Raw genomic sequence first — 27194 nt, forward strand, 5'->3', positions numbered from 1 at the left:
AGCACTGGAATTAGGTGCATAAATCCCACTGCTCAATTACAAGAGAGGGCTACAACCCACGAAGGACCCACTGTCCTACAAATGATTACAAATAATAACTTGAATTTCTGAACTGATGAATAGCATCTACTGATGCCAAAGTGTAGTTTCGGTTAAGCACAAAGTATCTGTCTTCCACTGTTCTAGCATACGGTTGTGTTTTGTTGCTTTTCCATACACCAGAACATAGATCCAAAGATAACACACGTGAAATTGTGCTCAGACACTCATACAATCTTCGCACACCAACATCAATTTCCAAAATGATCATATAGATCGGTCTTATATGTTTGCATCACTTATTTTAGGTCATCAACATGTCCTCTCCAAAAACATTTATAAAACATGAAATGTGTAAAAAGAAGTCAGCTCAATCCAATTACAAATGCACATGCGGACCAAAACAAATTGATTATAAGCTTCATATATTTAGGCTCAACATCCTCGAACACGGAACCAGTCACCAAAATCATTCCAATGATTTCACATAACATGCTACACCACTAATCACGCAAATAACCCTATTCTTCCTGAAATGTCAGATACCGGATCTTCAATCTTGCATGAGAATCAATTCTAGATTATGGACTAAGCTATTACAATCATCCAATTGACTACCCCTTCCACCGCAAAGAAAAATGTGCACCCAAAATTGAGTTCTACTCAATGTACTCTTGTTGTGGTCCACCTTCTAGACTTAAGCAAAATAGACTTTGAACTTCTAGTAGAATATTTCTACATGTTTCGAATGGAACTTCTGATCTGAGTTGCCATCAATGACAACACCCAAACATTCCTCAAGCACTTCTCTCTTTTGGTAGAGTGTCTATTGCTAACAATATTAATCATAGACAAAATAGAATTCCAAATACACATCATATGAGACTCTTAATAATATCTAAACATTTAGAGAACCATTTTGCAAGGATGATGAATACTAATATAAAACCAAGTAATCAAGAGTAAAGATCTAATATTCAAAAAACTAAACTTAGAGGATATTTTTAAGGACCCTTCCTTACAATTAATATAAATTTCTATTTATTTGGTGTTTCATCCTTAAAAAAAAAAGAGACCACACAAGCATAGATAAAATGATTGAGTTAATTCTATATTAGCCATATTGGAAACTTTTAAGATCATAAAAAAATTACACCTACCTATATGATCATCATTTTGACTTTCTTTATGGATCCCTCCTAAGTACATATAGTAATATATACTTTAAGAATAATAATTGCATACAAAATAAAGGTGTAGTAGGGAAAAAAGAGAGAAATATAATGGTAAGAGTTGATGTCTAAAAAGAGATTTCTCTAATGTAGGAGAGGATATAGTAGATAAATAATAATGGTAAGATTGACCAATCACTACCAAAAGAAGAATCTCAACCAATTTATGATGTTACAGAAGTAATGGCTAATGTTATCTCATGCTCAATATTATTTATAGGATATAGTTCACTTGTAAAGAGAGTCCATATTGTAGAGATAAAAAGTCAATAGAGGCATGATTGTCATTATCACTTGAAGAAAATTCATCAAAGGCACAAAAGGAAATATTGTGAATGCATTTTTATGATCCATGTGGTCAAGGAGAATCATCAACTATAATAATCTAATATTCATATGTGAAGAGGGGAGAGAACCTTTGGAAGATACATAGAGTTTGAAATTGTATTCAATGTAGGGAGAGAAATGGGAAAAGACATGTGACTATCATAGACTACGGGGGGGTAGTAGAAGAATTTTCAATAGTATGAGAAATGGAATGAATGATAATAGAACTATTTTCAACACCATACATCTCATATAATATACCATATTGATAGGCCATGAAGATAAAATAGTGAAATATTCTAATATAAAAGGGAAGACCTACATAAGATTGATGAAGGTAGAAATATCAGAAGAGAAATCGAGAATATCCTTCAAGAAACATATTTGTGTGTATGTTATAAATGAAGGTTATCTCATCCACAATATATGGATAGGAATTTTTTTTAAATGAGAGAAAAATGTATATTCCATGATGTATAAATGTAAATAATCCCAAGTGAAATGAATTAAAAATCCATGAGAAAGTATAGAGGATAGAGGATTAGTCGAGAAAGGTGTAAATAAGTTTGGATGAACAATATTTATTTTTCTCCTTTAGGATAATGAAATGGGTTTAGCACAATGCAAAATTTAAAACATTAAGAAAAGAAAAAATTTCTTTCTATTTTAAAAATAAATTAGAGAAGAAATAAAATAGTTTTATTTTGAAAAGGTAGTTTCACTATAATATTAAAATTTAACTAAATTAAGATGACATGTTTATATTGTATGAGTTGGGTTATATAATGAGAAAAATGAGAAATTAAATAAGATACAAAAATAAAAGATAAAAATTGATCATATATAAATAATTAAATGATAAATAACCTAGAAATTAGTTAGGGGAATTTGTTAGCCCAGATGTCACTATGATAGTATCTTACTAACACCTATATTATTTGAGACATGCATTGCAATTCTAATCTTATGTTAACATCTCATTTAACAATACAAAACTAGAGTTTCTAACTTGGACAAACCCTATCTAGACATAGAGAGCCAAAGGCACAAAATTGAAAGCCCATTAAACATCTAAAAATATACAAAAATAAATAAATCAATTTAAACCTAACTACATTAAATAAAATAATGGTAGAGAAGATGATGGGAGGAAATAAAACCTTTGTAGGTTTGTAGTGCTCCAAATACCTATAACTTGGACAAGAAAATATTTTGAACCAATTGGGAGCTTGCCAAATTTAGTTGAGTACCTATTTTAGTATTTTTACCTTCACAAATAGTTAAGTAAAAATGTATATCAGAGAGAGTGTGTACTTAGCCTATGTGCATTTAGGATTAGAAATAATAATGTTAAAATAAAATCTATAAGTGTTAGATCCTTGGTCTACATGAGGTAATACTCATGTACATATTGATAAAAAGGGTGGTGATGGTCACAAGAGATTTTCTAATAGAAATACATATATATAAATGATAAGAGATAGGTGCACTATTATTTAAAAATAAAACTTATTGAAATGACATTTCCATCATGATAAAGATGAAAAAGAGTGACAAAATGGAGTTCTCAACAAAATTTTAGTAGCATGTATCATTAGTAAAAACAACAATTAAGGTCTGCTCCTTCAAGCATAGCTAAGAGAGAGTATATAACTGGCGGAACACTTACCAATTTATCCTAGAACCCTAAATGGGGAACCTACAATAGTTTTAATAAATGCTTGATTAGTTTAAAGTTGTTATTCCTTAAGAATATATATAGAAAGGGAATGGAACTCAATTTATGACTATCTTCATTATCAAGCTTATGAAAAGTCTTTGAATAAATAATTCTCCTACTTTGAATACTACAACACTCTCTCAAGACTCTAATGTCAAATCATTACTCTTTACACCTTTATATATCTAATTCATTTGTTTCAAATTCTATTTTTTTAATCATACTCTAAATTTTACTTGTCCTTAAATGGTAGTTTCTTTTTCATCATAATAGTTTTTAAAATTATTGTAGTGGTTTCAACTTCATTGCGATCATGATTCATATATGTTGTAGTGGTTTCATAACTAACCCTACTATGTAGTAGGGGTACAACAAATACAAATTTTATTTTTATAAAAAATATTGTTACCTTCTATGTTTTTCTGGATTATTATGTATCACTCTCACATTTACACTTATATAAATATAATTAGAAATTAATAATAATATCTAATTGAATAAAATATTAATATTATGTTCTAAAGTTATCATATTATATAATATAATTAATCATGATTTCATATTTTTTAACAGAACTTAAATAAAAGTCAATAGCTTTTTTTTGGAAATTTACAAACATTGGTATATTTTAATACACACATTTGTGTGTATACATATGTACATACATACATATAGACACATACATACATGTATGTATATATACATATATATACATTTGTATGTGTGTAGACACACACACTTGTATGTATATACACACATTATTTATATCATTTAGCATTTAAAATTTGTGTAAGAGGGTCATCATGGAGATGATTATTGCCCCATGAGCATTGCTATGAATTCATTGTGCTTTAATTTGTCACCACACCCAAGCATGACCTATCACAAATTCCCTCAAACATTTTCTCTATCATAGAGTGAACTTGTTGAGACCAAAGAACAAGAGAGAGAATTACAAGTGATTTTCTAGAGATATTATGGGTTCATTGTGTCAAATCAATTGACATATAAATGATTTTGCTACACGTTTTAGATCTTTTGATATCATGTCTAAGTTCCATAGTTGTTATATGTAGTGGGCATCATGGTTGGCAAATGATCCATTAGTGCTAGGATGGGAGTTTTATGGAGGGACCCTCAATACCACCAATAATTTTAAGGTAGGTTGGTCATTTGCATTAGAGATCATGATCAAAGTAAAGGTGTCCAAGGCAATGCTAGTGGTGGCCAAAAGGTCCACACAAATATTTGTTTCTTGATAAATAGTGTGTAAAGTTGTCCAAGGAAATGCTAGTGGTGGCCAAAAGATCCGCACAAATATTTGTTTTTTGATAAAGATATATAAAGCCTACATTATTGAACTTCATGGTTGAAAATCTTACTTCTCTCAATATGTAGTCTAGATGCTAACTTGGAGTTTGGGTTTTCTTTATTGCATTGATCACTCCCATTGAATCTTCCTAATTTACAAAAAGACCAAATTTCACATACCGGAATATTTTTAGGCCCTCTATAAAGACAATCACTATAACTCATTTGGTAACCTTTCAAACAAAAACTATAATTGTTAGAACCAACCAAATACCTCAATAAACCCTTTTGAGTCTATTTTTGTGTAAAACTATATACAATTAATTTGAATCCATAGTTTTATATTATATTGTTGATATATATTCTTAGGTGGGGTAAAAGAAAATGCGGTGGTATGTTGGTTCCATATTTGGTTTAAAGCGTGAAAAGTGAGACTTGTAATCAAATAATTGCTATTATTATTTGTATCGAACAAAACAAGTGACAACAAGAATGCAACCAAAACTTTTTTGAGGAAAGATACAGCAACAATAATTACATTATTACCAAACCACAACTGAAACAGTCGATCCACTGTAACAATGTCATTAACAGCTCCTGAATCTGTCCTTCTTACCCAACTTGTTCAACTCATATTTGAGTAAAGCAAAAGTGTTTTCTTTTTTCAAACGATTCCAAGCTTGCACTATCAAACTACAGAAAAAACTCTAGCCCACTGTAGCAATTGGATCCCACGCATACTGGATGAAAATTTAACCATTTATATATTTACAGCCCAATAAGCATGGAAAATGAACGTGATTAAACATATGACGTTCAGTGAAACTACGTAATCAAAAAAGGATTTGCAGAGGACCACAACACAAACACGTTTTAACAAACAAAGGACAGGTGAAACAAAGAAACTCCCATTTTTTTTTCCTATTAGCAAGGACCCAAAATTATTGGCGATAAGACAGATTAAAGGACTATAAGCAAAGGTATTAAGTACCCGAATTTGCTAAAGGACAGAGAATCTCTACACTACAGATTGGTATTCAGTATTCAACTCAATCTTTTCACCTTTCAGTCCTGTGAAAAACATACGGCAGATCTAAAAGAAACTCAAATCTGTACCATATTTTGCCCATGACGGGTTACTTAAGCGTAGAAGATATATATGTACTGGTGAAGGCGAAGTGAAGTGAAATGAAACGAATTGAAATCGATAATTTATTTTTATCTCTTAAACTCCAGGGCCAAGATTTTTGGGTACCAAGTGCATAGATTTAATGTTTTACGGCGGTCGTAGATAGAATGATTGACACATCGTATGGATTCGTATAACCTGAATCATTTGCGGAATTCCAAGCTCTATTTCCGTCGTAGTTAAGGTTGGGACTGCCAAAGCTTACGCTTTTGGGACTTCCAAAGCTTACGCTTTTGGGACTTTACTACAGTGGAATGGCAAAAGACGATTTTACAATCAAGTTTTAGGGTTTCTTCAAGCCATCCTTTTCAGAATTGTAAATTATTAACTTGCTTGAAAGCGACGTGTGGAGTGCAGGAAAAGGTTTTTGAACTGGTCATATGACAAAGAAAGACAAGTTACTAAAATTGGGTATTGCAGTTTGGTGTAATGGGTATGTTGGAAACGTGTGGAAGGTGAATTAGCAATTATTTTTCATTGGTTTCTAGAGATTCATAGATCAATTATTAGGTCATTAAGGAAATAATGTTTGTCATTATATAAATAATATTCTCTCCCTACGACCTGTGATTTGTAGGAGAGTTGGTTGGGGGAATGGGTTTGCTTTCCATTGATCTCGAGTTCGACTCTCTGAATCTAGTGTTTATACGGTGTATGTAATGCATGGGCCCTTACCCACACCCCAAGGATTAGTCTCGCCTCAGCTCGCCTCAAAAGGGACACCAAGCTAGGTCGTGGGGATACCCTTCAACACCCAAAAATAAATAAAAAAATAAAAAAATTCCTCCCTGTGTTTGTTTCTTTCTACCTCTCTTCTTCTCTTTTTTCTTTTGTCCTACCTTTTTTTGTCTTATATATAAAGAGTGATTGAGTTTAAGTGTCGAGTGCCACTAGTTAGATGTATAATCATAATGTGTTAGAGCATTTCATCAAACTTTAAGTAGTGTGGGTTCCTTCACATCTTCTTACATAAAAGTGGTTAAGCAACATTCTTAGTGCATACAATGCAAAGCTTGCATGCCTAGGAGTAAATCCATGTGGAGATGCATGGACCAATTATTAGTTGATGCGTCAATAAGGATGTTTACAAAGATTGACACCTACTATGGTGGTTACACCTTGACAACTCTTGGACCAATGGTAATAATTTAATGAAATATTGAATTATTTGTAAATTATATGTATGTCCCCATCCGATTTTAGATTCACATATGCATTATTCTTTAGTTCCTTTATTCTCTCATCCTTCTCAAAATAGAAGACATATGAGGGACCAAAATATATAACAAAGAGATAACTAATGTGGAGTTGCAGTTTTGTATCTCTCAAAGCAAATTTTACATAACCACTTGGAAAGGTGGAATTTAGAATGACACTATTGTTGAATACACCACAAGACTAAGAGTGAGGGGGTGAATTCATCTTGAGGACATCCTTAAACTTTATCTATCACAAATACTTATCAATTATCTTTAACAAACTAAACGCCACCGAAAGATGAAACAACAAACACCAAACACATGAACACTATATTTTTATGTAGAAAACCTAATATGGGAGAAACCACTATGAGAATCACACTCACTATATGGATAATTGAATACAATGTTTAGGAACAAGGCCAGGGAAGCTCAGTGCTCCTAATTTGGACTTGCAGGCTAAGGCACACAACCTTAGGGCAAGATATAATGAACTTGCAGACTGAGACACATGATTACAAGGTAAAATGCAAATTTGCACAAGCTACCAAAATGACTCACTGTCCTCTGGCAAGCACAAAGGAATGACGAATCAAAATGAATAAGATCTCATGATCATGAAAGTGTCCTTGAAACTCTAATTCAAGTGACCAATATCATAACAAACACAACTCATACATTCACTGCCTCAAAACTCTCTCATACTAAAAGATATGATTATCAAAGCTCACCACAAATTGATATTTGCACTTTTTCTTCTCACATATGATCCCACATCACTTTCAATCAATCCACCCTAAAATTCATACATCTACACATCTATTTATATTAGCTTATTCACCAAAACTCTTAACTAGGTCAGCCACAAGTAAAATAAATGTAATTTGCACAAAGTTGGCCACCATGAGCAGCTACACTAAATGCAGTCCACTCCACAAGTTATAGGGGACCCAAATAAATCACAACATGCCTTCCTAAGTTGATTCCAATGAACTGCACACATCAACACATCTCCAAAGTCAACATCAAATAAAATGTGTAGATAAACAGTAAAACACTTAACCAGTTTGCTCAAAAACATTATCCAATGCAAATTACTTAATGTGGATATTTAGATGCCATGGTAAGACCCATTAAAACACCTTAACTCAACCTCCAAATCATATCTGGACCAAAAGAGTATGATCCAAATAAGATAAACTAATTGAGTCAACTAGAGACCAACACAAATGATAACGTTGAATAATAGATGGAGACCAATATAACTTCACTTGTGAAGCAAACCAACACTTGAACTATGAACTAGAACACTGCACTTGAGCACTATGAACATATCCTTCAAGTTGCAACACATAAAACAATATTGTGGAGCAGTGTGGAGCATTATCCTGACTAGTCCCGATAGGCAGCCTCATTGTCAACAAACTGCAACAACCAACTTCAACACCTAAAGCGTTGAGGATGTGAAAACATAATAGTGCAACATCCACATAACATCAAGATATTAAATCTAGAACGATAAGACATCATCTTCAAAAGTGGAGGAATGCAAATTATTCTCTCATAAAGAATCTAAATACTCTTTCCTACATATTTTAGCTTCCAATATTGACACCTTCTATGAAAACACAGTGCATACTCACTCAATATCATGATCAAACATCATAACAAAACCTGAACACACAATTTTGGACCTTTACATATCAGGTAGTAGACCACACATATTAGATTCACAACGATGACAACACTGAACTTGCACTGCTAACAATCTCCCCTTTTGTCATTAATGGCAACACTTGTACAACGAATCAACAACTAACTCTAAAACAGAACTAACCCTCTAACTTTAACTCTCTCCCCCTTTGACATCAAGGACAAAGAATACAAAAATTCAAACCACAACTCTCCAAAGAGTTCTCCTTCTTCCATGTATTCCTCTAATATATGCAACACTCTATTGAAATATATTATGCTTCTACTATAGATAATGATACTTATTCCTGCTTCTTTTTCAACTAAGACACCAATCTATCTCTCAAGAAAAATGTATCACCACTTGTACTTCTTTTTCATGAGCACATCCAACCCAATTAGCATCTGTGTAAGCTTTCAAAGAGAAATCATAATCCTTCTTATATCACAAACCAAAATCTAGTATCCCTTTCAAATATCTGAATATCATTTTCATTGATTTATCATGAGACTACTTTGGGTTAGCTTGATATCTGACAACCAGATAAACTACATGGATAATATATGATCTTGAAGTAGTCAAATACAATAACCAACCAATCATGTAGATCTATAAAGTTTCTAATCCACTTCTGAAGATTCATCAACTTTACTCAAATGAAAACCAATAACCATGGGGGTTCCAAGTAGCTTAACATTTTTCATACCAAACTTCTTCAACACCTCCTTGATATACTTGGCTTGAAAAGTGAAAATATCATCTTAGATAATTGTATTACTTGAAGACCAAGAAATAATGATAACTCACCAATCATTGACATCTCAAATAACTTATGTATTTAGAACCAAGGGAAAGATAGCACAATGGTAAATGGTTAGTTAAAACACAAATAAAGACAAACATTCAAATAAACTTAACCAAAACACCATTATACCTTTGTGAGTCTCCACTTGTTCCTCAAATTGAGCTTGATGAAGTGAAGGCGCCCCTTTGATTGCTCCACTTGATGTGCTCTTTTGATTGTTGTGGATGTGGATTGCTCTCAAGTGCTCAACAAGATTTATGGATTAAGGATTTGGATTTGGATGATGGATAGAAGGATTATGATAAAGTATGATAGGAGGAGAAATTGGCAGCATAAGGATAGAAGAATGGAAGACTTATTAATTTGAGAAGGAAAGATGTTCCAATTTATAGATTAGAGGAGGCCAATGGAGGGGCAAGATTGATTTTCTTATGAAAAGATAAGATTTATTCAAGATAGTGGACATGGATCAAGGATGCATTAGAGAAATAAAAAGGGAATATAAAATTCCTTGAGAAGAGTGGGGAAAGGAAATTTGAATCTCAAAATGAGGATGCATAGGGGGATTCAAAGAAATTGAATTTATTTGGGTGGTTCAAGATTGATGTGACATGAGTGGGGGAATTTAAAATTGGAGAATAATGATAAGTGGGATTATGAGAGATTCTAGAAGAATTAATTAGGCTGAGTGGGGATTAGGAAAAATGATTTGTAGGAATCACATGACTAGGTTAATTAATTAAAATTAATTAACTGAGTGGGTTTAGAAGAAATAATTATTGGAGGGACTTTAGAAGAATAGGGAAATAATTAATTTACTTGATAAATTAATTACTGGACAATAGTTTCAGGATTAATTATTTAATTAACACTGAGAAGAATAAGGATAACACAATTAAATCAATTAATTATGTTGACAAGCTTAAATTGATTAAATATTGATTTAATTAATTTTAGGTGTCTACATTTTGCCCCTCTTTTATATAGCATCATGAAGTGATGTTATATCAAATAAGAATAAAACATAGTGGAAGAAAAGGATAAGGACTAGTAGCATGATGCCCCAATCATAAGATGAGGAGGAAGGATGACAAGGAAGTAGTTGTATGCCCCCTCGAGAGGACATGCAGGTTCGAAGAACATGGGTGTGCTCTCGAAATGGATGAGAAGACGAGGTAATAAATGAATGAGAGTGATGAAGAGGGAAAGAGGATGGATTGGAGTCTTGTGAATGAAATGAGATAAAGAAATGATAAGTGGATGAGATTTCTTGTTGAGCAAATATAGAGAGAAAAACTAGGTTTGATATTGTCATGGATAGTCTACACCACTAATTATAAGAACCGGGATGATATGAAGATCCAAGGTGTGGACTGACACTAAGACAAATAGGAATCTCTTGCACACAACCATGTAAGCATTGAGAAACACTGACACAAGGTTGTAGGTTCGTACAAGGAAAATTCAAACACACCATACCATGAAAACTATGCTCCAATATACACTAGCCAAGACATACCTAGATATAGGATGATCAAGGCAGTCATGAGAAAGTATAGTCCTAGGACACAAGATAAGAATCAAAGCAGAAAGATCAAGCATGAAAAGAACATGCACATGACCAACTGACATCTCTTGCCAAGAGTAGGACCTGGATTTAGATAAACTATTGCACTAGGGAAAGATGCATCCTAATGGGAAGGTGATGGATTGGGATGAATTGCCAAACATGGGAAGGATTCATCCCGATGGGCAGGGAGTGGATATATTGATGGATGACAAAAGACAAGTTGGTTGTGCAAGGTCTGCAGATGAGAGGATTGCCGCTTGGATTTGATTAGCACTGTACGAATGGGCGTTTGGATTAGGCACAAGTCAGTGTAAGCTTAGATAGATGGGAAAAACTTAGTTTGATGGATTGGATGGGATGGAAGAAGGATAAATGATTAGATAGGATGAAAAGGGGGATGGATGATTGAGTAGGATTGGATTAGGGATGGGATTAATGATTGAATTGGAAGAGATGGAAAATATGATTGGATGAGATAAGATTGGATTAAAAATATAATTGGATAGGATGGGGTAGATTGGTGGATAGGATAGACAGAGTGGAACCAATGACAAGGGAGAACCAAGGACTGGTTAAAGGATGGATGGATGGATGGATGGATGGATGGAAGGAGATATTGTTTGGATCGGAGATAGATGGATCAAGTGGATGGATATGGATAGGATATGGAAGAATAAAGGATGGAGAGTAGGATGATAGTGACCCAAGAACTATGTTGCAAAGGAGTGCAATGCCCCACACTAGAGGTAGTGGAATTAAGGATGCAAGGATGGTGGATAAAGATGTATGAGATGGAAGGATAATTTGTAATCGATATGGATGGATAGAGGTTTAAGGCGTGTGTTTTCCCAAAGCATGCATGTATATACATTATTTTGCCTCTATATGATCAAGACCAAAGATAAGAATGGAGGATGGCATTTGGATAGGATGAGGGATATGAGATGGAGGATATGGATAGGATAGTCAAGATCAAAGATAGGAAAGGAGGATGGACTTAGATAGGATGCAGATAGAAGATAAGGGATGTGGATGGTAGGATGGCATGGATGAAGCTTGCCCCCAAGTGTAGAGTGCAAGAGGATGATGGGATCACACATGATACTTGTTTGTCAAGTTTTCATCATGGTACTTACCCAAAGGTGCCACAAGAAGTGGTTTTCACCATTGGATGAAATGATTTTTATTTACATTTTTGCCTTTTTCACTTTTTTTTTGTACTTTTCTTGATTTTTTAATTTTTGGATTGATAAAAATAAGGATAAGTGGATATGGAAGATAGTGGATGTGTGAAGGAGGAAGGAGGGACTCAAGCATCTAGCTCGATGGATGGTATCCCTTAGTATTTCTTTGAACGGGAGGTATGCTCATAGATGTTGGTCAAAAATAATTGGGGAAATGAAATGGATAAGGATTGGAAGGTAGGAATTGCAAAGGATTGGACTAACGAAATGGGATTGTGAAAAATGGATGGTAGATAATGGATGGGGTTTTGAAAAATTTATGGAAGATCAACATTGGCACACACCTTGAAGGGTGGTGGAGTAGTGGAGGAGAGGATTTTGAATTAGATGGAGGATAATGTGTGGATTTTGGGACATGAAGACCCAAAATAGAAGAAGGGGATGATGGAGTTGGGATGGTGGATTTTGGGACATAAGGACCCAAAATGGATTTCAAAGATTGAGGAGTGTTAGATGGAGGATTGGAGGACTTATGAATGGATGGAGCTTTTGGATTAGCAAGTTTTGATCCCAATTTTGATTGTTTTACTTCTAGAAGTATCTTAGGAATCCACATAGTTTTTTATTTTTTCTTTTCAGCCTTTTTTATTTTTCTTTCTTTCAGATCATATTTTTCTTTTGAGCATGTCATTTTGAGGGGACATGTTGATCCTTTGATTTTTGTGGATTTTGAGCTTTATGATTTTTAGATTGGGCATCCAAATTGCTTCCAAAAGCAATGGTACGGGTGCATGAGGATGGATGATTTAGGGATTTTATGGATGGTGGGATGATGGAAGGAGAGTGTTGGGAGGAATATAATGATGTGTGCCTTTGTTGATCTTGCTTAGGGATTATTTGAGGTGATGGGGTGGTGGATGGAGGGATGTAAGGACCCAAAATGGATGGAAGGAATGGAGGATTTAGCTTTGGAATATAGGGTCCCAAAATGAATGTGGAAGATGAGGGATGGTGGGATTTTGATTTGCATGGAGGAATAGGAGACGTACCAACATCTTGAGCATTAGGTTGAGGACCCTTCTTATTTCGGGAACAAGATGCGAGTCCATTTTGAGGGGGATGGGAGGTGGAAGGAGTTGTAGGTGCTTGAATAGAACCGACTTGGATGGGAGTGATGGGATCTCAAGGAGGATTAGGTTCATGTGGGGGATCAGGATTATGCGGACGATTAGGATTATGTGGACGATCAGGAGTGTGAGATGGATTGGGATCATGACATGGAAATGAAAGGATACCTTGATCTTGACTAGGGAGGGTATCATGAGATGGAGTGGGAGGGGTGATTGGATCATGAGATGGAAGAGGATAATGTGATGGTGGGAGAGGATTGGATGTAGGGATCATATTATCATGAGAGGAAGTGGAGAGGATGGCGCCATTGGATGGAGTGGATGAAGATGCATCATGAGATGGAGAAGATTCTATGCTAGCATGCTTTGGAACAAGCTTTTGGCATGTTTGGAGTTGTTGGGATTGTGTGATGGAGGATGATACAGAAGCTTCGATGTGACTAGATGGAGGAATGGGGGTATCATGAAGTGTGGGGGATTGGGATTTATTTTGAGTTGGAGGTGACGGAGGTGGATGGGGGACTTGAGGAGATATGGAAACTTTGTTTTGGGGTGGGGATTTTGTCTCCTTTGCTAGCATGTCTTGGATACGATTATGAATGATGGACTTGGAGGATGTGGATAATACAGATTTTAGAGTATTAGGATTAGATGGAGGATTGGGATTAGATGAAGGATTAGGATTAGATTAATAATTGGGATAATGGATTGGGGGATTAGGATTAAGGCTTGGAGGACTATGGAATAAAGGATTTGGATGGGGAGTGGAGGTAATGAATGTGTTGTAAAAGGATGAGGATTGGGATGTGGATGGGAGGGGAGATGAAGGTATATGTGCGGATGAGGGATTTTATGGAGATACAGATGGGGAATAAGATGGATTTCGCTTGTCAAAGGTAGAGGAAGGACAAGAAATATGATATAGATTGGGATTGGATATATTGTGTTGAGATGAAATGGATGGGGATATGATAGATGGATGGGAGGTTATGGGATTGACTTGGTAGGCAGGTTGAGGTAGTTCGTGAACTTCCATGAGCATCTGCTTATACCAAGCTTTGAAATTTTGGGTAGCCATGTTGAGAATGAGGGACCAGATTGGAATTGGATGAATATGTTTTGAAGGAGAAAGATGATGTTAAACGAAGATGAGGATTAAGACTTGGCTTTGAATGATGATGGATTGGATTTGATTGGGTTTGATTTAATTTGATTGAACTTGATTTGATTGAATTGGATTTGATTGAATTGAATTGGATTGGATTGGATTGGATTGGATTGGTTAATGGCTTGATTCAGGATTGATGAAGATTGCACCATAGTCCTTAGATTAGGATTTTGGGTGGAGGATTGATGATAAAGACCACAAACCTAGGTGACGACCAAGGTAGGGTAAAATTTAGACCTGATGAAGATTGATTAAATCTCCCTCTACTAAGGATAGACTTATGACCCTAAGCAAAGAGGAGATAAAAGGATAGCGGCCTGGATCGACCACAAAAGGATTGAGCAAATATGTTTGGGGGAGATGATTTTCTAAGCACACAAGCCAAGATGATTGATTTGATTTAAAATAAAGGTCTAAATAAAACTCTCACAAGGTATTGACCTTGGATTAGGGTTGATGATTGATTGGGGGATGATTGGATTAAAGGATTGGATGATTGATTGATGAGGGATTGGATTACTGGATTAAAAAGATGGATTGATTGGTAGATTGGAATTTTGGAGATTTGATTGGATTAGAAGGAGAATGATTATGGAAGAATGGATAGATAATAGGAAGAAGAAAGGGGAAGGCTACCCAAAGTCGGATGAATAATTTGGACAAAAATGTTAATTGAGGAAGGGTGATTGTTTGAATGGATGGAAGTGGATTGGAGATTGGAGAATTGCTTGGATAGATAGAAATGGATTAGGGATTTGATGATGACAAGATGGAATTTGGAAAGCGGGAGGATCGATTCATTGGAGGAAGGATGGACTTGGAAAGAGATATCAAGCAATGAATACACATTGGCCACATAGCGCACTATCCTAGGAAGTTAGATGAGGAGGAAAACCTTTGCTTGTTGACTCAGGTACACACCCAATAGGTAATCATAATACGTCCGCTGAGTCTCACGCAATGGATTCTCAACACCATATTAACCGACTCCAAACACTAATGGGGGCACGATATGGAAAGTCTCTTGGGGGAGTTACTATCTTCCTTGCACAAAGATTATCCACCTTTCGGAGGTGAAACGGTAGTTTCTATTCCTAGGGCTCTTAGTAAGGATTTTCGTTCAAAGACTACCATTTGCAGTCGTGCAAGCGTGATTGAGGCCTATAGCCCTACAAAGTACCAAACATAATGGTAGTCACACAAGCGTGATTTAGACCTCAAGGGGCCCTACAAAGTGCTTGATATGTGTATAAACTCAAATAGCTCCATCCTCCGAGATTTTCATCTCAAAAGGCTTATTTATTATAGTGAGTTGGAATGATTGGGTTTTAGCCATACTCACTTGGGTCATTCCCCTCTCACCAAATTGGGAGGGAAGGCCCACTAAGGGTAAAAGCATGCAAGCAAACAAGAAAATTTTCAAGGGTCTAGATTTCTGATTGTCTATATAGACAAGATCACACTCTCCTACCTCTACACTTTCCTCAAACACATAAAGAAATTTGTTCTTTTTACCCCATGAAATTCAAATGCCTAAGAAAATTATTATAAAGACACAATGTTTGTTTGTATCTCCTTAGGCAACCTACAAAAACAATGAATTAGTAGTCCTATGATTTAAGTAATAGATTCTTTGACAAGGGAGATCTTGGCCTAACATTCTGCAAAAACACAGGTTAGGCTATCAAAAATGTCAGAAAAGTAGAGAACAAAAATGGGTTAGGATTAGTATTGACAAATTCATATCACAAAACCCCTCTGTTTTCCATACGAGTAAAAAGAAAGCAGCAACTCGTACGAGTTTTCTCAGGCACCCATACGACAAATTGCATAGTTTCATATGATACATAATAGAAACTCGTACGAGACTAGAAAGAAACTCATACGAGTATTAGCAGAAAGAAGAAAAACATAAGACATAAACTCATGTGAGCATCCACACATGCACGTACAATAATTAATAGATGCCCATACGAGCAATGAAGTGGATATGTCCTATGCACAATAAAAATTCGTACGATCTTCCACGCTGGAAATGTAACCTGCAACTTTTCAAAACACGAACTCACAAAATCATCAAATTAGGGACATGGATCCCACTGGGCGTGCCAAAATGAACCAAGGGAAAGATAGCACAATGGTAAATGGTTGGTTAAAACACAAATAAATACAAATTCAAATAAACTTAACCAAAACACCATTATACCTTTGTGAGTCTCCACTTGTTCCTCAGATTGATCTAGATGAAGTGAAGGTGTCCCTTTGATTGCTCCACTTGATGTACCCTTTTGATTGTTGTGGATGTGGATTTCTCTCAAGTGCTCAACAAGATTGATGGATTAAGGATTTGGATTTGGATAATGGATAGAAGGATTTGATAGAGGATTATGAGAAAGTATGATAGGAGGAGAAATTGGTAGCATAAGCATAGAAGAATGTAAGACTTATTGATTTGAGAAGGAAAGATGCTCCAATTTATAGATTGGAGGAGGTCAATGGAGGGCCAAGATTGATTTTCTTATGAAAGGCTAAGATTGATTCAAAGTAGTGGACATGGATCAATGATGCATTGGGGAAATAAAAAAGGAATAAAAAATTCCTTGAGAATGGGGGAGAAAGGAAATTTGAATTTCAAAATGAGGATGCATAGGGGGATTCAAATAAATTTGAATTTCTTTGAGATGTTCAAGATTGATGTGACATGAGTGGGGGAATTTAAAATTGGAGAATAATGATAAGTGGGATTATGAGAGATTCTAGAAGAATTAATTAGGTTGAGTGCGGCTTAGGAAAAGTGATTTGTAGGAATCACATGACTAGGTTAATTAATTAAAATTAATTAACTGAGTGGGTTTAGAAGAAATAATTATTGGAGGAACTTTAGAAGAATAGGGAAATAATTTATTTATTTGATAAATTAATTATTGGACAATAGTGATAGGATTAATTAAATTATATTTAATTAACACTGAGAAGAATAAGGATAGCACAATTAAATCAATTAATTAGGTTGACAAGCTTAAATTGATTAAATATTGATTTAATTAATTTTAGGTGTCTACACATTTATTTTGTAAACATCTTACAAACATCATCATCTTGGCAAAAAATGATATTATCAACATATACTACTACTATCAACAATTTGCCACCTTGAACCCTGAAATTAAGATTACTATTTGTGGTACCTTTCTTGAAGTTTTTTGCAACAAATATCTATCCAACTTGACATACCAAGCTCTAGGAGCGTGCTTGAGTCCATAAAGTGTATTTTTGAGTCTACACATCATATATGTATCTTTCAACAATTGAAACCTATCCAATTGCTCAATGTAAACCTCTTCTTCAAGTTCTCCATTCAAGAATACTGACTTAGCATCCATCTGATATATTCTAAGGTTCCCATAAGTAGTAAATGCAAGTTACATCCTTATAGCTTCCATCATAGCTACCAGAGTAAAATTTTGTACATAATTTATACCACCTACTTGTGAATAACCTTTACAAACCAATCTTGCCTTATTTCTTGTGACTTCTCCACCTTCATTCAACTTGTTTTGCAACACCCACTTTGTTCCTATCACATTTTTGTCCACCCATCTAGGTAAAAACTCCCATGTATGATTCCTTTTTATTTGATTAAGTTCTTCTTCCATTTGCTTCATCTATCCATCATCTTTGTACGAATATACAAAGCTCTTTGGCTCCACCTTAGATAAGAAACAAAAAATTTCTTGCTCACTAGCATTGGATAGTCTTCTTCTTGTTTAAAATCCTTTGTCTTTATCTCCAATGATCTGATTTTCTTAATGATTCTTATGTGTGCACATACTTTGCAGGTGTATTAGGTGCTTGTTTAGGTTCCTTCTCCTCTAAATCTAATTGTACTCTATCTTCCATGTAACATATTTCTCTTCTATAGTAAAGGGGGTATATTCTATCTCAATCTTAGGTTCCAAAACAACTTGATTCCATTCTTCACTTTAACATTTTTACTTTCCACAATCCTCTTCAACCTCATGTTGTAGCACCATTATGCTTTTGTCTTTTTACAGTATCCCAAAATATTCCTTCATCAAATCTTGTATCAAACTTTCCCAGATCTTCCTCATCTCTTTTGAATATTTGATCGTAGGTGATCTTCCATACTATAGCTTATAAGGCATCTATGTATTATTCACTCTCACTTGTACCTTGTTAATAATATGGACAAAAGTATACACAACTTCTTTCCAATACACATTAGGCAAGCTAGCATCTTTTAACATAGTTCTAGCCATTTCAACAACTCCATTTTATTGTGGAATCCTAGTTGTAGAAAAAATTTTTATAACACCATGCTCTTCACAAAACATATGAAATTAATTTGATGTAATTTAGCCACCTCTATCAGACCTTATACATTTGATCTAAGATTCTACCTGATTCTCAACCATAATTGAATATTTCAAATATATCTAGGGCCTCTAGTTTTTATTTTAACAAATTAACCCATATCATTCTAGAGTAATCATCAATGAGAAACATAAAATACCTTTCACCATTTAGTCCTCTTATCCTTATAGGTAATCACAAGTCTATATGAATCAACTCCAAAGGTTTTGTAGTAGAATACTCCTTGTTCTTGAATATGTTATTTATTTTCTTTCCCAATGAACATTCCTTGCACACTGCATTGATAGGTTTGATAATCTTTGGCAAATCTCCCAATGCTTTAGTATAACTAATCTTCACCATGCTATCAAAATCAAGCTCCCATCCTTTTATGCCACAACCGACATTCACTTACTTGCACAAACAAGCAATTACTTCCTCTATTTTCCTTTATATAATAGACATTGGCATTTATTTGTATACAAGTTCAACAACTAATCTTCTAGAATATCCTTTTTTGATCTCATATCTAGACCCATGAAATATGAGCTTGTAGCCTTTATTGCATATTTGAGTCACTCAAGATTATGTCTTAAAACCTTATTGTGATAAACATCATCTATCTTATGCGTACCATCAATGGATGTGGTTCCTTTACCACATATAGGTGCAACCTCTTCACCAAAAAAACTTTGTTGATCCACCATCATACTTTTTGAATTCAAGGAACTTCCTTTTGTCACCTATCATATGATTTAAGCATCTATAATCAATTAACCAAGCTTTAGGATCTTCCTTTGCATGTAGTATAATCCTTCCAATCATTTATATTCACTATTCTCTTCATCATGTGAAGTATCAAACCTTTCATTATCCTTTTCTTTTATGGCTAAAAATAATAATTCATCATTTGAGTCATCACCTTATTCATTTTTAGACATGAATGGGTCTCCATTGAATAAAAATTCTTCTTAGGCTTGTCTTGTGTTGCAAATGTGATGTTGATGGTGCTGATATGTTTGTCATTAATGGTTGTCATTGATGTCAACATGTGGTTTTCTGAGTTGGTGATCCAAAATATGTTTTCCCCAACTATTTGGTGCTCTAAAAGTTGTGCTCTAGATGATGTTTAGTGCTGACTAGTAATTGATAATATTGTTTGTGGTCTAGATTTCTCTATTTTCTGGATATGGTGTTGATTTCTTGGATTCATGTTTATCTTGGTTCTATTCTTGTTTTACTAAGTTGAGAAATGGTATTTTGGGTCCGGTCCAATCTAGAATTGGAGATTGTGTATCATATGAGTTTTTGTGATGAATGTGTAGCATGTTGATCTAATTGATGAAGTGTGTTGTGGTTTTGTCCACTTCCCATTCCTTTCCACCATGGGAATGCTTAGTGCAACCCAATTTCAAATTATGTTTGGCTGACTTGGAAGGTTATGTAGTAAAAAAGACAGTATAAGTGAAGGATGATTAGAATGAATGAGGTATGGAAGACATGCAAGATTGAAAAGCTAAATCTGACTAATGATTGATGAAAGAAGTTGTGTAAATTTGTGTAGTGTCTTGTTGGGCACCGAAGCCTGTTCCAAAATTGTTGTTTGTGGCAGTTGTATCATAGAGGTGGATTTTCTTTTCTTTCTTTCTCTTTTGGCAGTGAGCCTTTCTAGGTAGCTAGCCCTCCCATAGTGAGCATTCTGGAAGTGAACCACATTTTCAAAAAAACCACCTTAATTGGTGTCACCCTAATAGGTGTTATATACTGAGAAATAACATTCTCCGTGGTTTTTCCCTTTTATGATTTTACATGTCATATCTAGTGTTCATTGTCTATGTATGTATGTGCTTTCACGATTAGATCTGTTTAGATTAAATAATAAATGAGCTGGTTATTTTGAATGTTGTAAAGAATTAAAAAGTTTAATTGACAACTGATTCACCCCCTTCTCAGTTGTCCGAGCATTCAATAGTCTCTATCATCTAATTTTATTTTTGTCATCACAATTTCTTCTTCTTCATCATCCTGATTATTGCTTGTTTTAGGTACATCTTCAGTCTTCTTGGTAGCTTTGAATGCAACTTCCTTTGTAATATTGCGTTGATCTCCAAATTATAATATCTTAAAAGTAAAGATCAATTTATAGAGCTGATATAAGGTATACCTATCCATATTATAAATTTCCTCAACAACATATAGCTTAGGTCTATAGGATATAGGCATTTTACTCATTAATTTTCTCTCAACCTTATTTTATTCTATAGTTCCGTCAATACCTCTTATTGCACTTACTATCTCATTCACCTGGTGCAATTAACTATTGATGTTCTCATCTTTAGACATCCTCAAAGTCTCAAATTTATACTTTAGATTATGCATCTTGACTTTCTTGATCTTTTGATATCATTCATAAATGTTTCTTAGCTTCTCCCAAACTTTCTTTGTAGTCTTGTGGGACATGACCTTCAAGAGCATTGAATCACTCAAACCACTAATAAGTGTATTTCTTTCCTTTCCATTATTATCAGGTATCCCGATCTCTTCCAAAGTGGAAGGACCATCAGTCAAAAGAGAATAACCATTCTTAACACCATCCCATATTCTAAATAACATATAATCCAAATAGGATTTCATCCACTCTTTCCAAAAGGAGTAATTTGAGTCATCAAACTTTGGTACTTTGTGACCACTATCTTGCACCATCCTATACCTTCCTCAAGCAGATAGCTTTTCATAGAGGGGACTTTCTCTAATACCAATTGATGAACACACCACAAGACTAACAGGGGGATGGTGAATTAGTCTTGAGAAAATCCTTAAACTTTTTCAATCACAAACACGTATAAATTATTTTTAACCAACTAAACACCAATGAAAGATGGAGCTCAACAAACACTAAACACATGAACACCATATTTTTATGTGGAAAACCCAGTATAGGAAAAACTATAGCGAGAATCATACTCACCACATGAATAATTGAACACAATATTTTAAGCACAAGGCCAAGAAATCTCATTGCTCCTAATTTGGATTTTCAAGCTAAGGAACACATGCTTAGGGAAGGATACAATGGACTTGCAAACTAAGACACACGACCTAGGGCAAGATACAAATTTGCACAAGATACTAAAAGGACTTACTATCTTCTAGTAGGCATAGAGGAATGATGAATTGAAATGAATAAGATCTCATGATCACACAACTATCCTTGAACCTTTGATTCAAGCAACCAATATCATGGAAAACACAACTCACACATCATTACCTCAAACTCTATTATATTAGAAGATATGATCATCAGAGCTCATCACAAACTAATATTTGCACTTTTTCTTCCCAATATACTTTCACATCACTTTCAATCAATCCACTCCCAAATTCATACATTTGCACATCTATTTATATTAGTTTATTCAATAAAACTCTCAATTAGGTTGGCCACAAATAGAATAAACAAAATTTACACAAAGTTGGCCACCATGAGCAACTATGTTGAATGTAGTCCACTTCAAGAGATAAAGGGGACCCAAATACATTGCGACATGTCTTCTTAAGTTCATTCCAACAAACCAAACACAACAACACATTCTCCAAAGTTGACATCAAATGAACCATGTAGGTTATAGTAAAGCATATTAACCAATTGGCCCAAAAACATTATCCAATGCAAATTATTTAATGTGGATCTTCACACACTGTGGTAAGACCCATAACAAAACCTTGGTTCAACCTCCAAAGCATATTTGAACCAAAATAGTATGAATCAAATAAGATAAACCAACTAAGTCTGTTAGAGACCAACACAAATGATAATATTGAACAATAAACAAACATAAATTCACTTGCAGAGAAAACCAACCCTTGAATTTGGAACTAGAAAACTACACAAGCACTATGAACATATCCTCCAAGCTGAAACACATGATACAACATTATGGAGAAATACATAGCATTTTTTGGACCAATCGTGACAGATAGCCTCACTGTTAGCAAATTACAACAACCAACTTTATGACCTAAACTATTAAGGATCTAAAAATATAATAATGCAACATCCACAAAACATAGACATTAAATCCAAAACCACAAGCTGTTATCTTTAAAAGAGGAGGAATACAGATCATTCTCTCATAAAGAGTATAAATACGTTTTCTTGCATATTTCAACTTCCAATACTGACACCTTTTAGAAACACCATATACTCTCTCATATTATCACTGTACATCATAACAACATACAACTCATTTTTGGACCTTTACATTTTAAGTAGTAGACCATAGATATCAAGTTGAGATCAATTACAACATTGAACTCACATTGCTAACAACTATTTTTAAATAGTCTCACTTTTCTCTATGAATTTATTGGTGCAAGAAAAAATGATCAATTTGAGTTTAGGCTCAAAGAACCACCCATTAGATTTATGTTAACAATATAAACCATCTAAATATACTATAAGTGGTGTATTTCTAATGTTATAAAACTTCATTAGTTTTTTGGCCCAAAATATGATGGGTGAAATCCTTTGTAGCTAATGCATCAACATGGACCTCTACATAGGTCAACACATACATATGGCAAATATCATTTATCATAGACTTGATTTTCAAATGTATTTTTATTCTTGAGATATTGCATGTCATACATATAATTTTATGATGATAGAAATGGGTCTTTCTTTTGTAATAAGATAAATGTTTATAGTTTTTAGTATGCTTAATTTTTGTTCATTGATTCCCTGACATATATGTATTGAAATAATTATTATCTATCAAGATACTCATGATTTGTGTGCATTATAAATTATTGATATTAGAGCAACTCTGAAGCAATGAGTGGCCATGATAGTAGATCCAAAAATGTTCTTTTGAACAAAATGTGCCTCTTTACTATAAATTCCATAATTTTTATTTTGTTCTTGTGATTAAAATCCATGTAATATATAGAGGGAAATATAGAAAGAGAGATAGAGAAAAGTAGGATTGAGAGTGGGATAAGAGAAAAAGATAAATAAAGGAGAAAAAATATAATCTAGAAAAGTAAAGAGATAGGGAGATAGAGAGGGAAATATAGAGATATATAGAGAAAAAGATTTCAATAAAGAGAGGAATGAATAGAGATAGGATAAAGGACAAAAACAAGAGATGTAAAGGGAAAGAGAGACTAAATTTTGATCAACTATTTGTATCCATGAATCTTTTGATGCTACAAATCCATAAGAATCTCTCTCTCTCTCTCTCTCCCTCTCTCTCTCTCTCTCTCTCTCTCTCTCTCAAACTTCTCTAACTTCTCTAACTTCATTTTTTTCTCTACCTTTCATTGTATGTTCCTCTCTCACTATCATCTCTTTATATCTATTTCTTTTTATTTCTCTATGTTTCTTTCTTTCTCCTCTCTATTTTCTTCTACCTTTGTAGCTTTGTATATACCTTTGTCTCTCTATTTAGTTCTCATTATTTTCTATTCCTCTTTAAGCACTATAATTTGTAATCATAAATAAAACTCCACAGCCTTTGCTAGAATCCTCTTGTCCTACATAAAATATAGAAGCTTTGGAAAATGGTATGAATATTCATCAAAACATAAAGGGTTGATAATTTTTTTGATATGATATAGTTAAAATTTTCATTATATATGTGTAAGGAAACTAAGGAAGCATAGTAAAGATATGCAATTTTTTTTCCAAAATGCCCCAAAGACATGGTCTCATGACTTGCTATGATTGAAAAATATGCATAAAATAAAATTAGTAAATATTTCTTTGAAATTTTCAAGAAAAATACAATTAGCATATACAAAGTCAATCTTGGAAGCATTTATAAGATTTCTCATTTCTTGTGCCAAAATAGAAGCTTTAAAACATGGTATAACATATGTCAAAGGATATTGTAAGGGGGGTATTTAATTAAATGATTGTTATATACAAAATTACTTTGCTAGATATGTGCAAAACCACAAATAGAACATTTTCTCTATTTGACATAATGCCTCATAGAGATGTCATCTTATAAATGCAGTGATTTTAGAATATGCATTATCTTTGGCATAACAAGGAAAAAATAATAATTTATAATATAGCATATGGTGAATGGCTATAGTGGCTCAATATTCTTACACTCTACAAAGTTGTTCAAAAGAAATTGTTGTTTTCCTTAGATAAGTAAATATCGTAGATTGACTGGTAGAGCTCAAAGTGACCTTTCAAATGTATGAAATTCTATCTACCACCATAGGTAAACTGACACTCCATGCATTATGCTCCTGGAGTGGAAATTCCTCCCCCTATTTCTTCTTTTCTATTTTTCCTCTATCCTTTATAGATTTAGTTGCATTTTTAATCCATCTAAGACTATAATCAATATCATAAAAAAATTAAAAAACCTATGAGATTTTTCCTTGTGAATCTAGGATCTTTCCTACAAAAAGTGTCTTATATTTCTCTTCTACCTCAAATCCTAATTTGGGATTTTGTACATTATAGTATTTTATAAAGAAAATGAAATGACCTTCAATTTATCCATAAATATGAGACTAATATTCAACTTATAGATTTTTCATTTATTTAGAAGTTTTTCAATGGTTGAAGTTAAATTTAGATTTTGGTGGCAATATTATTGCTTAGATATGAAATCATTGAATCAAAGAAATCCAAATTTGAGTTTTTGTTGAAAGTTTAATATCTAATGATTATCATAGATTAATAAGAGAGATTTCTTATGCTGATATAAAACATTTAAAAGTCTTAATCCTACATATGCTTAAAGGTTTAGACACTAATAGAAAAGTCTCTATTATATTTGTTGATGAAGTTGCAATAATTTTCACATAAACTAAAAAAAATAAAATCCAAGAACTATTGAGATTGATTCCATTACCTTTCACGATTCCTAAATAGTTTAATCTATTGATTTTGTGAGTACATGGGCCAATGAGTTTGCCATCTTGTATTATTTAGAATAAGTAGTAGTTGTTAATTTATAAAAGTGTGTCTCTCTCTCTCTCTGTATATCTTTCTCTCATTCTATATTCAGCTCTATCTCTCTCCCCTCTTTCCTCTATCTCTCTCACTATTCAATCGCACACCTTATATCTTCTCTCTCATTTCAACTCTCTATAAGGTTAGTTAAATTATTAACTTTCTTATAAACTAATTTAAATAATATGTTATGTACAAATATAACATATTATATAAATTATATATTATATTATACATGATGGTTGTAGGTCTTTGCATTAAATGTGTTAAATTATAAAAAGTGGCTAAAAATCATGATCATGACACTAGGAATACATTCTAAGGCATGATGAACAAATTTATAGATTTTAAAAAGGTTTGAAAAGGGATGACTTGCCTGACTGTTGAAGGAGGTGGTAGAAATCCTAATGAGGTAGATAATGCTTGAAGTAGGTTAGAAATATCATATTTATACCTATTTCCTATGTTTAACCACCTTAGGCATAATATGAAGTTGAATTTTCTATTTTGGTTATTTATCTCCTTAGAGGATTTTATCATAAAAGTCCTTCCAGGGAAAAAATATTTTCCTATCTACTAAGGAATTATCTACTATATGTATTTTTTTTTCAAAACCCCCACACATGCCTTATCCCTGTTATTTAAAACTATGAGCTATTAGTTTCTCTAAATTTGGCTAAAGAACCCACTTGTAGTCAACCCTAGCTACAAATAAAGGTAAATTGAAATCAAATGTGACATACAAATTGATCCATATTATTGTAAATCCATATTATTGTAATTAAAATTCTAATGCCCCTAGCTAACAAGTCTTCCACTAAACCTATATAATTCAACAATGATGAGGGAAAAGGTATATGCTTTGATTACCTTTTTGCATTGTCTTCCTAGCCCTCATAAATTAAACAAGCTCTTTTCATACCCTAGATGAAAACCAAGAAATAATCATGTCCCTCCCAAACCTACTTCTAGAAAGAATCCAATGTCTATTGAGCATAACCTTGATGAACCTATAAATCTTCCTATAATACTCTAGATACTAAATAGGAAGTGAAATTATTGAAATATAACAATATAAATGAAAGGGTAGATAATATTTAAGAAAGATTCTAATTGTACATCATCATAAAATGTTTGTTAAAAAAATAACAAAAATCAAATTAGAGGGTTAGAGACATGGAATTGAAGGTCTTGAAGGATAATAAGAAGTGGGAGAGAAATGGCCTTTATAAAGATATTTGAGGGAATTTGAGAAATTTAATGTCCACTTTCAA

This window comes from Cryptomeria japonica, chromosome 9, assembly GCF_030272615.1.
Source record: "Cryptomeria japonica chromosome 9, Sugi_1.0, whole genome shotgun sequence".
Classification (NCBI taxonomy): Eukaryota; Viridiplantae; Streptophyta; class Pinopsida; order Cupressales; family Cupressaceae; genus Cryptomeria; species Cryptomeria japonica.